Below are 16,539 nucleotides of genomic sequence, written 5' to 3' on the forward strand. Positions count from 1 at the left end.
AAGTTGTTCTTGGCTATTGTTGGTTTGTCAGTGAGGGAGAGAATCAGCTGGGTGCCGTCACCGTAGGAGACGATGTAGAGATCATGGTGTCTGGCGATGTTAGTGAGCGGGGTCATGTAGCTATTGAAGAGGGTGGGGCTCTGGGGGGCACCGCAGTTGGTCTCCATCAGTTTCGAGGTGGATTGTGGAGCCGGACTCTCTGGGTATGGCTGGTAAGGAAGGAGCGTATCCACTCAAGGGCCATGCGTGGATGCCAAAGTCATGTAGTCTGGTGTAGAGGGTGGTGTGAGAGACAGTGTTGAAGGCGTCAGAGAGGTCTAGGAGGATGAAGGCTGTTGTTTCCCTGCAGTCGAGGAGGGTGCAGATGTTATCTGTGGCTGCCAGGAGTGCGGTCTTGGTACTGTGGTTGCTCCTGAATTCGGATTGGGAGGGGTCCAGGATTTGTTTGGTCTCGAACTCAGTGAGCTGAGAGTTGATGGTCTTCTTGATGGCTTTGGCTGGGTAGGGGAGCAGAGAGATGGGTTTGTAGTTTTTCAGGTCTTTCGGGTCAGCTGAGGGTTTCTTCAATAGAGGGTTGATCTCCATGTGTTTCCTGTCTTCCGGGATGGTGGCGGCCTCGATGGAGCAGTTGACTGTGAGGCACAGTTCGGGGGCGATAATGGCGCCAGCTCGGTTATAGAAGTGGTGGGGGCAGGGGTCCTAGGGTGCCCTGGAGTGGATTTATTCCATGACCTTGAGGGTGTCTTTAGAGTTGAGGGGGTCCAATGGTGTAGGGTTGGCAGGGGGGGTGGAGTCTTTGGGTGCGTGGCAGTGGACGAGGTGGATGGGTCTGAATCAGTCATAGATGTCCTGGATCTTGTGGTGGAAGAAACTGGCAAGGTTGTCTCAGAGTTCTTGGGAGGGAGGGATGTATGTGGTGTCCGTGCTGCGTTTAATGAATTCTTTGACCACAGTGAACAGTTCCTTGCTGTTGTGGGTGTTCCTGAATGGCTGATTTTCTTGCTTTTCAGCCCGTGCAACATCAATATTACATGAGATTGACCCTGAGGCATTCATATGTGGATAATATTTTTCTCACAGATGATGAACTCAACATACATCTGGCCAGGGTGGATTGGATCGTATTAGGATTCGCCGCTCAGGGCTGCAAATTCAGTTTCAGGAAGACAAAAATGTATTTCTCAAGTGTCCTCTTGCTATCAGATGAAGGCAAGAGCCTAGCCCTGCACTTTCTAGAAAAATGCTCTCAACTTCAACCTCCAAATACCATTAAGAAACTGCAGTCATTGCTGGGTTTCTTTCATGTTGACAGAACATGCATACCTGATTAAGCACAACGCTTAAAACCACTTTATGATTTAATTTGTCCAGATTCTTCAAGCAAATACTGGACAACAAAACACACATGCATTCTCAGAGAACTTCAGCAAGACATGCTTTAAGCAACACATTTACTCACATGTGACAACAAATCAAACTTGGTCATCAGAATAATTGCTGGTGCCATCGACTTCACCTACGTCACGTTCAATGAAGGTGACACACTACACATTTGTATTCCAATGAGGAACAATGTTTTGCACCAACAGAAAAAAAACTGACTGCTGTTCAGATGGCCATCATCAAGGAGAGGCCACTTGCCCAAGGGAAACGCATTATTGTTGTTACCCCATCGCCAGCCCTCAAGGCGATCACCAAAGCCAGCGTTCCAAACATCAAAGCATTACATCCACATTGGATTCAATGAGCAACCTCCCTGACTGCCACCAATGTTGATTACATCTTTGACCCAAAACTTCAGACCCAGGAATTCCTCCTATATGAACAGGAGTACCCCGCACCAACTAACATATCATTATTAGACCAACACCGAACTGTCATTTACACTGATGGTTCAGCACAACTAGCTGTAGATACTAAACATCAATACTCAGCCGCTTACGCAGCTGTAAGTGGGATGATGAGGGATGGCACATTCCACCCTCAGAATACCTACACGCAGACCCTAGGGGACTGAACAGCAGAATTGACAGGACTTTAGGCACTTGTCCTGGCACTGCAACATACAGATCTGGATTTCCCAACACTAATTGTGTGAGATTCATTTTATAGTATTGAGTCATGCAATGATTACCTGAATCACTGGCTCCTGAATGACTACAGGGATTCCAAAGGGAACACCATCAAACACAGAAACTTGTGGGGGAGGGCAGCTGGCCTACGGGACAGACTATCAAATGTCATGTAATACATACATTGGGCCATCAACGTGTAGGAGTACACGTTGTAGGAAACACTTTGACTGATAAGGCTACCAAATCTGCAGTAGCTACGGCTTCTGTTGCTGCAATAACTCATTCTCAGAAGAGATTGGATAATGAGATGCTGGCTGCTGTGAAAGCTTCGGCAGAGAGTAAGCCTTTACCAAAAGCATTTTTAGCTAAATATTCCTACCGTCTCAGTGCCCAGAACATTGCATTTACAACTATCGTCTTGGGGATCCCCAACCAAGATCAGAGAACAGATCTCATAAATGTAGCACATGAGGGTGTCGCTTCTGTTCATGCAGGTGAAGCAGTTACAACATCACTATTATAAAAACACTTATGGTGGCCAGGTCTTTACAAACAGACCAAGCAATATGCCCTTTGCTGTGACATTTGCCAGCAAATTAAAGGATCCAGCATTAAACACCCGTCTCAGACATACCCCCTAATTACCAACAAATCACTACAAAGTGTGTACCTGGACCATTGTGGTCCCTTACAACCTGATGGTGCATACAAATACACCTTAGCTGCTGTTGATTCTTATTCTAGATTCCTGTGGGTATGACGCTCAGACTGTTATTAAACATTTTCTGGTCTCTATCGGTGCATATACAGTTGCAGCATCCCACTCAGATCAGGGCCCTGCTTTTGCCTATAGGGAACAATGGTTGTTTAACTCCATTATTCCTCCCTCATCATCCTGAAGGAAACAGTGTGATATAGAGAAAGAGGCAAGACCTAAAGCAATCCTTAACAGCAAGAGTTATAGGTCCAGGCTGTAATTGGCTTTATCACCTATGGGGTCCAGATAGCATTAATTAATCTGCCAAGAAGGTCCTTGGGAGGTCACAACCCTATGAGGTCCTCTTCGGGATACCTATGTATGTCCCTGAACTTGATGGTGCTGGCGTGGTGGCACAGGCACCCCGTTTGACATAAATGAATTCCTCTGGCTGTGCTGCCACCTTGGGAATAAGGGATTTGGCAACAACATCTGTAGGTTAGATTCCTAAAGTGGCAGATCTAGTATGCAAAAAGATTGCTATGAAAAAGGAATTTGGCCCATCCTACAGAGTACCAGTTCCAGTCCTGAGAATACACGGTACTAGAACTGCTATTACACCAGGACTGTCTGGTTCCAGAGAGAACAGATTTGTTTCCATCGACAACATCAAATTGCATCATGTGGCCGATCCTGCACAGTAGACCCAGAGGTCCTTCGGGTAGTACCCGCTCACCTCTGACTACCTGACAAGATATACTTCTACAAGCAGTAAATAAGATTTCTGCCAGCACCAATGCTACAATTGCCTCCTTGAGCATGCGTGGCAGAAAATGAGCTTCTGCTTATTCCTGTCAACACTGTCCGAGATGTGCAATGCTATTATTCCAATTCCACCCAGATGCATGACATTGATTACTATGAACTACCACAAATGGTTCCAGCTCCACACCGGCTCCTGTGTTTGCAAGGAATGCTTCTGGTTATCTCATTGGTATGGATTACTTTTCTTCTTGCTGATCTGCTTCTGCAACTGAGACTGTATCAAAGACACCTAAGCTATACCTTTGGCTTGAGAACAATTACTTAATTTATCCATGGTACTATCTGTGGATACTGTTGACATTGCTTGACTTTCTGCTTTGGATTGGTTTCATTATTGTCTTTTTCCTTTTGATAAATGGTCATAATCTTCCTGAAAGCTCTGCTGTTCAGCCAGTGGATTAGGTTTTGACACTTTACCTATTTTCTCATAGGCTCCAAAGAGAACTGTCCCTTATGAACATATTAGCAGTTCTGATTACAGATGGGATTGTGTGGGGAAAAGTACCATTTGACATACACAGCCCTATCGAGATCATTGAAATTCCATATGTGTTTCAAGTTTCAATGAGTGATATAATTACACCTGGTAGTGTTTCTGATGACTGGGATGCTAAAACAGCTGATTCTATGTTGGCTCAGCTGGAATATTACACTATACTTGAAAGTGAAGATGTGTATATGAACACAGCGAATTATAGGAAATGTTTTGTTATCACTGTTATGGACATTCCTTTCTGCACTGAACCAGTGCACCAAGAGTACTTTACAATTGCACACAGTGGGAACATTGTTCAACAACACCTGTGGGGAGTCCCAAAACATATACAGATAAGTTTGCATATTTTACTCGGCATGACACCAGTAATGCTGTGTCATATTATTTTAAACTGCCGCCTTCCAGAATGAGAAAATTATTGCTAACCGACACAAAATGAATCTACTCAGATACCTTTATTTCCCATCTTGCTGTTGAAGGGTATGAATATTGGAAGAACACTTTTGAACTGAAAAGTGTCTGGGGAACAAAAGATTGGGAAATACAAGATAGGAAAGTTTTGTTTAGAGCATGCCTTACTACTTTATAAATGATATTTTTAAATGACACTGTACAACAAACATCCTGTTTGCGGTTAGCAAAGATGAAAGAGTTGAACGTGTCCAGTATCCTCTCACCTGCTAAATTTCACAATTGGCAAACATTTTTAAATGCCACGGTAGAACATCTAACTGCTTGGGTTCAGAATGATACCTTTAATTCCTCACTTTCGAGTCCTGGTGGGTGGTTGTTGTGGCCAGTGGACACAAATGAGTGCCAAGCATGTTTTGTTAATTCCTCCGGCGGTTTCATAACAAGCCAGCCAGATCCTCGCTTTGTCTCAGCTCAATACTGAGTTATCATTAGTAAAATACATTGTGGGTAAACTGTGCCAATAATGGCTGCGTTCCTTTACTTTAAGACCTATTAAAGAACACCTTAGTCTCCTGTCTGAGGACGTCAATCTACAAGATTTCCTGCTAGGACCTAGGAAGCCACACTCAAAGCGTTTCCTGTATGCCATATATAACAACATTTAGAAGCTATCTCAGATTGAAGCTGCTGCACATTCAAGCCAGATTGATAAGGAAAACATGGAAAAGGCTTTAGCTGCTGTCGATAATGGCATGAACAATCTGTCCAACAGAATTTACACTTTAAATAATATTGTGTCATCTACAATTGACATCATTCAGAATGATGTGCCCTTTTTGCAACATGGACAAAGCCAGCTGCTTTCTGTCATGCAGTTAAGTTGGACATTGCAGGTTCTCAAAAGTGGCCGTGTGCCCTGGAAGCACATTAACGTTACTGAATTATTTGCCACTTTTAATTTGTCCAGACAACAACAGATTATGGCTAAAAAAGAAGCGAGTTACATTATGCTTAACATTGAGAAATTAGAAAAGCTGCCTTTCACTGTAGCAGAAATCCCCTCGCCAGTACCGCTAATACATGAAGTAATAAATTAATAAATCTGTCCATTTCCACCTTTTTGTTTCATGAAATGCTTAAAGCATTTTGCAGTAGGTAGGTTTGAACAGCTAGGAGACACCTACATACACGAGGTGTGGGAGTTGCCTTTCAATTTCAAATGTATGAACGGCAAAACTGAGGTCTTTCTTAGCAGAAGCGAATGTGAGACTACTGTTAGTCATTCTATGATTTGTAAGCAAATGTCCTTGCATGGCCTTTGCAATGCACAGTTTGCAAATTTTGCATGCTATGTAAGGGGTACTCCCATCTCTTTGATTCATCCAGTATTTCAGATACTTTCAAATGGAAGTTATGTGGTTCTGAACGATCAAAGCTGTTGCGGAATGAAGCCGGGAATCACTTATGTGATTTAGTTATTCAAATGGTAGCTTGTTGCGCCCACGTTTTAATCAACCCCCCCATACAAGAAATAAAAGTGGAAGACTTGTGGCCCCACATTGCTACTTTTAATGTAAACTTTAACAAGCTCAGCAGACTAAGGCCCATATTTATGAAAAATGACACACAACTGCGCTAGCGCAGTTGTGTGTCATTTTTTTAACACGAGCTAACACCATTTCCTAACTCCATCCGTGTGCCATATTTAAGAAAAGATGCATGATGGCGCTAAAGAATGGCTAGCATCTCATGAAAAGACGTGAGCCGGTGATGGATGGCAGTAGGGGAAATGGCGCTAGTGGGCCAAAAATGATGGTAGGCTGATTAGCAGCAAAATATCTGCCACTAGTCAGCCTAGCATCATTTTTCAAAGCACAAGCAGCCAAAAACTTACTCCTGTTTAACTATAGACAGGAGTCATTACCACAACCCCAATGCCCACCAAAGGGGACCAGTGTCCCCAGGACAACCCAAACGAACCCAGTGCCAGCCAGAGGGCCCCATGTAGGGGGCCCCCAGTAGCACACCACACACATATACGTACACTTACCTGGGATGGGCTCCCTCCTCCAGTAGCGTACCTGTGGAGTGGAGGTGATGCTAGGGTGGGCATCTATGTACCCATTCCATGGTGTTTCCCCATGGAAATGGGCCTACCAGCACTTTTACACCTGGTCTGACCAGGCGTTAAATTTTGACGCTAATCGGGCTTAGTGCCATTCCTTAGGTCCACCTCCTAGGTGCGCGTCATTTCAGCGTCAGGAGGTAAATATGGTGCTGGGAGGCATCATTATTGTGAAGAGGAGGCCTGCCTTGCATCTCATTGTTGCAATGAGATGCAAAGTGGGTTGCACTCCTAAAAATTGCGCTAGCTCTGATATTTTGACGCTAGATGAGTCTAGTGTTAAAATATAAATATGGAGTTCAGTTAGCTCCACTTTAGAGTCAAAATAAATTATGCTAAGGCGGCCCCATTTAGCTAAATTGTCAGCTTAGATACAATCCCTATCAAATACCAACTTCCCAAAGCATTTTGGTGAATTGGTCAGCAGAATATTCAATGCATCAAATACTGCGGATATTGCACACTTTTTTAAGGCTGTCGGTTCTGGATTTGTTAGAACCTTCCAGGCCGTGTCTGGAGTAATACCTGCAGCCATACTTTCACTCTTTTCGAGTGTCCCTAGAACACTGGCATTAATTGGCAGAATTCTACTGCTGATACACAGGGGCAGTTCTCTCTCAAGAACACAGAGTGATGGAGTTACCATCAGCCCAGCTGTTTCGTGAATGCATGATGCAGTAGCTTTGTTGCTTGGGAGCTGGGTTGTTCTTTGACATTCAGGCCGATCTTGATGTGTGTCCAGTCAGTCTTCCATTGCATTTGGTGCCTGTTTGAATGTGCACCTATGCTGTGTCTTGCTGTGCAGCCTGCACCTCCTGTCGGCAAGGATCTGTTAATGTTCTCGATGAGGGTGCATTCACTGACATGCCCCTTGAGAATGCAGTTGATGCCTGAGCATCCTATAAGCCATGGCTTGTGTATTTGCTGGCTCCAATGACATCTGGCACAATGAACAGTGCTACCTGTGCAATTCAATCTGTGTCAGAGGCATCTGCACACTTCTCTGTGGATCCTTCTCCAATGCTTTGATCAACTTGCCACCCGGTGAAGTGGAATCCTTCCAGACAAAAGTACAACATGATACTAAATTGCTTTTTAATTCAGCCTGTCTGTTAGTCTTCTTGGCATGTCAACTTAGATATTTGTCTCTTACGTATGTTTTTTTAGCCTTGCTAGAGTTTTACTGCTTTTATTAGAGCACTTTTATTATTAGGGCTTGGGTTTTGCACTCCTGTTCCAGCAGTAGGGAAGGGTGTTGTGGGTCCATTTTAGTTAGTCGTTTGGGTTCAGTGATAGCTTAGCTTCAGCTTGCGGCCTGTGCCCTTTTACCTAGTTATTATACTTTGACTCAATTGTATTTATTTTATTATTGCTTCTTTAGTGGCATTGTTTTAACTTCATTATCAACTGTTATTTCTCAAAAGCATCATTATCAGTGCTATGGATCACATACTTTGCATCATGTTCTTTTCCCCGGAATCCCAAGAACAGAATGTGAGGTACACGTAATAATATCTAGTATTGCCAGCACCAAGACTGCGTAAACAGTCCAGCGCTTTGGTTCATCCTTGCGTCAGACTTCGGTGCATGAACATAAACATGTCCACTATAAAAACATACCATGGGACTAAAGGCATTAGAGGGGATTACCGCAAGAATTTCCATCAATGCTGCATGCCAGTTTTCAGTAGATTTCAGCCTTTGTGTCTCCACGGATCCTGATCTGGGGACTGGCGGCCTGACCTTGTACCAAGGTAAATAGGGTGATGTGTGCTTCTCATGGACACCGTATGGTCAGATTTGTCATACATCGCCTTGCTCTTGCTTAGGGGCTAGAGATTAGGCTTTTAGTTAGGAATTGTGTATTCATATTATTACAAATATGTTGGGATTGTTTATATTCACTTCTCAAATTTTCACAATCCTAATACTGTTATTCCTCATTATTCTAATCATTGCAGCTCATGTATTTTATTGTAGATTGCAGTCCTCTCAATAAATGTATTGAAAACTGTCCTGCATCTCTTTTCTTGCCTATATGTGTATATGAGACATGCATGTGGAGAGAAAAGGGTAAGACTTCTTCCCACCATGATTTCCCTGTGGGGTTTTCAGAGTCCAGGCAAGTCAGCCACAAATCACCCTTACCGGTTGGAATTTAGTGACGTGCTGCTAGTGAGCTGGGGGGTTTGGGTTGACAGCTGCCATCTTGTGTAAGAGTAACTCAGTTGCCTATAATGCAGAAGTGCTGCCGTCCTAAATCCAGCAGTCTCATCAGAGAACAAAAAATCCATATGGCAGTGAGGTGGGGGCTTGTGGCTAGGCCTTGCAGCCAACTCCCTATAACCACCCAACCCCCGCAATGCATGGCTGAAGGGTCTATCTCTCTGGGTGTGACAATAGGTGTAAGAGGGCGTCTCTGGGTGTGAAAGTGTCTGTCTGGGTGTGAGAGCGAGTGTGTGAGGGTCTGAGTGGTTCGGTGTGTGGGTGTGATGGTCTGAGTGGGTCTGGGATTGGGTGCATGAGTGTCTGTGTGGGTCTTTGAGTGGGTGACCCAGTGTCTGAGTGGGTATGTGAGGGTATGAGTGGGTCTGTGAGTGGTGCATGAGTGTCTGAGTGGGTCTGTAAATGGGTACGTGAGGGTCTGAGTGGGTCTGTGAGTGGATTAGTCAATCTCTAAGTGGGTCTGTGAATGGGTGCGTCAGTATCTGAGTGGGTGTGTGAGTGGTTGCGTCAGAGTCAGAGTCTGAGTGGGTCTGTGAGTAGGTGTGTCAGTGTTTGAATAGGTCTGTGAGTGGGTGCATAAGGATCTGAGTGGGTTTGTTAATTGGGTGCATACGTCTATGTCGGTCTGTTGGTGGGTGTGTGAGTGTCTAAGTGGCTCTGTCTATAGCTGCATGACTGTCTTTGTTCTAAAAACTCTTTTTTGGTGCCTTTTAATTTAATTCCAACTAAAATGTGGGTATCCGGAACGACAGGCCTCTGCCAGTTGTGGGCCTGGCTGGATAGATTGGCGAGAGAGGTTTGTAAATCTTGGCCTCTCAGAGCCAGATCACTGCCCCCCTAAAGATAACTATCTGAATTCCATGGCCCCACAGCAGACAGGCCTGACATTTAGGGGAGACATCTGTGGTTCAAAGGGAAACCTTTTGAACCACCCCAAACTTCAAAGGCACACTTCAGTATTTCTACTGGTACCACACTTCAGCAACTTACAGCTACACTTGCAGGAACGTGGGATGGAGACGCTGGACCACGTGGTGCACACTGCCAGAGGACTGTGTTGTGTACAAGGAGTATTTACTGGCCCCAGGAAGGGACCGCACAGCATTGTGGTTGGCCTTCACAAACTGGTCGCTGCAGTGTGGCACTCTGAAGTGTGCTCTCCAAGGGTATGACGGCATGTGCCCTGTTCCTTTGTGGAGGTCTCCGGGACATCAAAGACCCTCTGTGAGGGACCAACACCTTCTTCCAGTGTCATCGGGAGAGTAGTGCCCTCGTAAGTACTTGCAACATCGGCTGGACTTCATCAGGCAGCAGCAGTGCGAGCGCTGATGTAAGTATGCTACCTGGAGAACGGTTTTGCATGGTGTGGTGCCTTCAAAGGATTGCCCACATTTCAAGGAGTGTGGTCCTTTATTATTTAGACACAACACTCATAATTGGCTGGTTTGGCGAGTGGATTCACCAGTGCTGGACCCTGTATGGCCCACCTTTGTCGAGTATGTCACATTTCTATCATGAAACTTCTGACTGCATGCACATTGTGCGCAGTGTCTGTGTCAAAGGTGACGACCTTTGGAGGGGTGGGCGTCCCAGGAGCAGTGCCGTATCCTACCTCGAGTGGCACTGCTGCACTCGCCTCTTATGTGTGTGTATTCGGATGTCTGGTGCGACTCATGCCATTGTGCACCAGACATTGTGCCTCATTCCAGGGAGGCACAGAATTGCCATCCTTCATGTGCATGCTCAAGGACTGTTTGGTGCAACTCAGGTCATCACACACCAGACGTTGTTTCTCATGCCAGGGAGGTATCACATTGAGCACTTTGTGTTGGTGATCGGGATTGTCTGGTGTAACCCAGGACAGTGTGCACCAGATGTTGTGCCTCTTTCAAGGGAGGCCCAACATTAAACACATTGGGGGTCATTCTAAGTTTGGCGGGCGGCGGTCGCCACCCGCCAAACTTAAGCCGCCAAATGACCGCTTCGCGGTCAAAAGACCGCGGGGGCCATTCAGACTTTCCCGCTGGGCCGGCGGGCGCCCGCCAAGAGAGCGCCCGCCGGCCCAGTGGGAAAGGCCCTGCAACACAGAAGCCGGCTCCGAATGGAGCTGGCGGTGGTGCAGGGGTGCGACGGGTGCAGTTGCACCCGTCGCCATTTTCACTGTCTGCTATGCAGACAGTGAAAATCATGCTGGGGCCCTGTTAGGGGGCCCCTGCACTGCCCATGCCAGTGGCATGGGCAGTGCAGGGGCCCCAGGACACCCGTTCCCGCCATCCTGTTTCTGGCGGTGAAAACCGCCAGAAACAGGATGGCGGGAAGGGGGTCGGAATAGCAGCCCCGCCATGGAGGATTCTCCCAGCCGGGGCTAATCTGGCGGGAAACCGCCAGACCCGGCTGGGCGACCGCGGCTTTACAGCCGCGGTCGGAATACCACATGAAGCACCGCCACCCTGTTGGCGGTGCTTCCGTGGACAGCCACCCTGGCGGTCTATGACCGCCAGGGTTGGAATGAGGGCCATTGTGTTTGTGATTGGAAGTGTCTGGTGCTACTCAAGTCATCTCTCACCAGATGTTGTGCCTCATTCCAGGGAGGTACAGGAGTGGTATCCTTTTCATGTGATTAACCGGATTGTCTGGTGCAGCTCAAGTAATCGTACACCAGATGTTGTGCCTTATTCCAGGGAGGTATGACATTGAGCACTTTGTGTGTGTAAACGGGATCAGTCTGGTACAATTCAAGTCATTGTGCACCAGATGCAGTGCCTCATTTCAGGGAGGTATGACATTCAGCACTTTGTGTTTGTGAATCGTCCAGTGTGACTCAAGTCATCATGCACCGATGTAGTGCCTCCATCCAGGAAGATGAGGATTGATATATCTTTGTGTGCAACCAGGACCCTCTGGGGCTTCTCAGGTCATCGTGCCCTAGAAGTTGCACCAGGGAGGTGAGGGATTTGGTAACTATTGTGTATTAGAGTGCTTGGCTTGGCTGGGGCCACTGTGACCAGTGTGTGTGTCCCAAAGACCCTCCCCAATGCTTTGCAGACCTGGGCCTGCGCCAGAAGGCACGGTGCGGAGACCTCTCAGTAAACTTCCTTAATAGTGGTCAAACCAATTTGTTGACTATTATTGGCTCTGCTGGTAGCTCTTCCTTTCCCTCCATATTGTCCCTGAACAAGAGCGACTATGGATGTGTGCAGCCTAGCACCCGGGACAAATCTGTTCTTATCTTCAGCTAATAGGGGGTGGGGTAACACGGCCAGTTGGAGGGTGGAAGAACGGTTTAGGGCCCAAGTGGAGGTCTAAAAGCACAGTGACAGCTAACCTGCTTGATGTCAGTGCACTGCATTATGGTGCTGGGAACGAGTGTATGCAAGTGTATAACTTACGAGCTGCCTGATACCCGTGGCACCATTTGGAGGAGTGAAGTGACTGTGTGGGAGTGACTGGGGTGATTGTTAGGCCTGCACAGTGTTGCCATACACATTAATTCTTGCCAGAGGACTTGCCTGGTTCATATTAGCTTTTACCTGTGCAGCCCAGGTCCTGGAGTTAATTTCAAGTGCTGCATTGCTCTGTATGTTCATATTGCTGCTATTGTTGTGAACAGGGTGCATCCTAGGACGGTTTATAATTGAGTTGGGGTAATCGCTAGGGACTCGGGCTGACAACGTTTAGCACCTCATGTAGGTGCTGGGAGGGAAAGTACTATTTTTCTACTAGGTGCATACTGCAAATGTAGTTTTAACACAGTTGGGCCTAGTACTGCTAGGGATCATTCAAATTGTGATTCCTGCCCAGAGTTATATGTTATGCATGTTGTGCATAGGCAGGTGTGCTCCTAACTGTTTGTGACTTTAAAAAGGCTCCCTTGAGCCACTGGGCTGACGAGCTCTGGAGCAGGCACCGGCATGCCAGTGAAGAGGTATTGAAACCGGATGATTAATGGCAGCATTTCCTGCACCCTGCAAATGTGCTTTATTTGTTCTCTGCTGAAGAAGGGATTAACCCAGAAACACATATATGTGTCCAGAGATGCACAGCAAAGGCTGCACCTATTTAGAGGTGAAATATTTAAAATTAACAGAGTTCGTTTTTTGAGGAAACTACATTTATCATGATGCAATGGGGCTGATCATTTGCTGGGATGTTAGGCAGGTGTGCTCCTAACTGTTTGTGGCATGAACAAACTGGTCTGCGCACAAGGAAACAGCAATAAGAAGGAGGGAAAGGCAGGCAGCAGAAACAGACAAAACTGGGTTGCGCGCAAGGACAAATCAGTGAGAAAGAGGGACAGGAGGACAGCAGGCATGCACAAATCAGGCATGAGATCAAGGAGAAAGCAGTGAGAAGGAGGGAGAGGTAGGCAGCAAGCATGAGCAAAACTGGACTGAGCGCAAGCATAAAGTAATGAGAAGGATGGAGACAACAGGCACGCAGAAAATGGGGCTGAGCTCAAGCAGAAAGCAATGAGAAGAAGGGAGAAGCAGACAGCAAGCATGCACCAAAAACTGGCAAAGCAGTAGCAGAAAGCAGTGAGAAGGAGGAAGAGGCAGGCAGCAGGCACTAACAAAATTGGGTAAACGCAAGGACAGAGCAGTGAGAAGGAGGAAGAGGCAGTTAGCAGGCATGGACAAATCCAGGCTCCGTGGGAGCAGAAAGCAGTGAGAAGGAGGGAGAGGCAGACAACATGCATGCACAAAACCGGGCTGAGTGCAAGCAAAAAGCAGTGGGAAGCAGGGAGAGGCAGGCAGCAGGCACACACAAAACCGGGCTGAGAGCAAGGAGAAAGCACGAGAATGAGGGAGAGGCAGGTAGCAAGCATGTACGAAATCAGGCTGAGAGCAAAAAGAAAGTAGTGAGATGGAGGGAGAGGTGTGCAGCATGCACTGACCAAACTGCCCTGTGTGCAAGGGGAAAGCAGTGAGAAAGAGGGAAAGAAGAACAGTAGGTATGCACAAAACTGGACTGAGCGAAAGCAAAAAGCAGTGCGGAGGAGGGTGAGGCAGGCAGCAGGCATATAAGCAGGCTGACAGCAAGCGTGAAGCATGCACAAAACTGGGATGATAGCAAGGGGATAGCAGTGAGAAGGAGGGAGAGGCAGGTAGCAGAAATGCACAAAGCCAGTTGAATGCAAGCAAAAATTAGTGATATGGAGGGAGGCAGCAGGCATGCACAAAACTGGTCTGAGTGCAAGAAGAAAGCAGTGAGAAGGAGGGGAAGCGGGAAGCAAGCGCGCAGAAAACTGGGCTGAGAGCAAGGAGAAAGCAGTGAGAAGGAGGGAGAGGGAGGCAGCAAGCATGCACAAACACGTGCTGAGTGCAAGGACAAAGCAGTGAGAGGGAGGGAAAGGTGGGAAGCAGGCATGGACAAATCCAGACTGAGCGCAAGCACAAAGTAGTGAGAAAGAAGGAGAGCCAAGCAGCAGGCGCGCACAAAACCATGCTGAGATCAAAGAGAAAGTAGTGAGAAGGAGCGAGAGGCTGGCAGCAGGCACGGACAAAACAGTGCTGAGTTCAAGGGGAAAGTGGTGAGAAGGAAGGAAAGGGAAGCAGCAGGCAGCACAAAATGGGTCTGAGAGCAAGGAAACAGTAGTGAGAGTCAGGGAATGTCAAGGAGCAGGCACCCAAAAAACCTCAGAGGAGGATAAGAAAAAAGAAGTGAGAACGAGCAAAAGGCTAGGAACAGGCACGCTCAACACCCCTGTTTTTTGTGTGCCTTCTCTTTGCTTTTACCTCAAAGACTCTGAATGGCATATAAGCAGTGCATTGCAGGGGCATAAATTATAGTTAGCTCAGGTAACTATAAATGCTGAGGTTTTGCATGAAGGAAATGTGGGCCTAACTATAACCTGCCTGCAACTTTTGTTTTTTTCAGTGAATATATATATATATATATATATATATATATATATATATATATATATATACACATATGGGAACATTTTCAAATAACGATATTGCCTATTCCACTGCAAAGTTCGCACCACCAACCAAGAGCGTCATTTGCCTAGTAAGAGGACCAGTTTTGTTTGACTGCGTGAGGGGTGCTATTTTAGGGGAAGGCTTCCACCACGGATCGTTGTGGTTATGGGTTCTATCAGCTACAAAAAAGGACTGTATAGAAAGGAACGGCAGAAAATGAGAACATTTTCAAATAACGATATTTCATATTGGAGGGCTATAAAATGGATGTTGAGGACCACGAGCTCCAGAATGCATTGCACTTTTAATCCATAAAAGGGGATCGAATAGAGGGTCAAAATTGTGAAATGGTGCAAACTGGTAACGTGATCCTTTCTTGATAAATGAACATTTCATTTTCAAAGTGCATGAAAAGTATTTACATTATGACAAGGATTGTTTGTGACTGATGGCAGATATTAGCGTTGTGATTTCTTCACCATCATGGGGGTGCACTAGGGGGGCCACGACATATTTAAAAACAGACAGTATGGTTCTGCTCACAGCTGCAGCAACTACTTGGCAATTTATTCCTGTGAACAAGGTTGTGAGGACTGAAACGCGTCAGGATTGCCTGTTTTGAATGAAAAGATCAAGGACTTGTCAGATGCTGTCAAAAAAAAAAATTGGATTTACTGCAACTTTATGAGTGCGACTTGCCGTTCTTCAAGAGGGGATTTGTAATGTGTATATATATATATATATATATATATATATATAAAACCTACTGGCAGTTGCCAGTAGGTAGGTATACTTAAGACCATGTTTCCATAGGAAAAGCGTTTTTTGACTTGCCTATATCTTTGGCACCGTTTGACGAATCTTCACAAAATTTTCCCAAAAAAAGTTTCACAGTGATTCTTGTTGCGTACAGAAAGTTTCGGGATGATCCGTCAAGCAGGGGCTGAGAAAAAGGGAGCTAAAAAATGTTGCGTTTCTCATGCTAATATCCATAGGATTCGTTAGACACGACTACAGGCCGAATCACTGGACGGAATTACACCAGATTTGGCAGAAAGCTAGCTGTGGGTACACTGATCACGCTTTTGTTTATTTGGAGTAAATCCGTTCAGTCGTTTTTTAGAAATTTAGGGAAATTCAAAGTTGTATATCTCTGGCCACGGAGTATTTGTGAATAAAGATTAGTTTGTGCAGGGAAATGCACAGCTCTGATTGGCTTGAGCCGAGTCCAAGAAAAAAAAAAAGGGGCCAGGGTTGGGACACACTGACCCCTTAGAGCTAGTGGGGGGTCCCTAACAAAAAAACAAAAAAAAGTGTACGTTTTTTTTTGCCGCAAGTTTGCGATATTCGTGAATTTGTGGCAAAAAAATAAGTGAAGGCTCCCGCGCTTGCTTTTTTTATAGGCCCCTGGGTGGGACAGATCCCAGGGGCATTATAAACTTTGTGTGGGGGGACTCTCAGCCCCCCACCACCACCCTGGAGCTTTCATTTTTTCTATATGTGCGGGGACCGTGGCCCCCTCACCCTGGGGACCACCACCCCCAGGGCTTCCATTGTATAATATGCAGGGGCTGTGGCCCCCCTACTGCCCTGGGGACCGCCACCTCCCCAGGGCTGCCTTATGTATAATATGTGGGGGGGCCATGGACTTCTGTGCCCTGAGGATCACCCCTCTGGGCATTGCTGAAAGTATATGAGGGCCCTGGGGACCACCAATCCAATGGCTGTACCACGTTGGAGGGGGGCCACACAGCCCC

Source organism: Pleurodeles waltl, chromosome 4_1 (assembly GCF_031143425.1).
Source record: "Pleurodeles waltl isolate 20211129_DDA chromosome 4_1, aPleWal1.hap1.20221129, whole genome shotgun sequence".
Lineage (NCBI taxonomy): Eukaryota > Metazoa > Chordata > Amphibia > Caudata > Salamandridae > Pleurodeles > Pleurodeles waltl.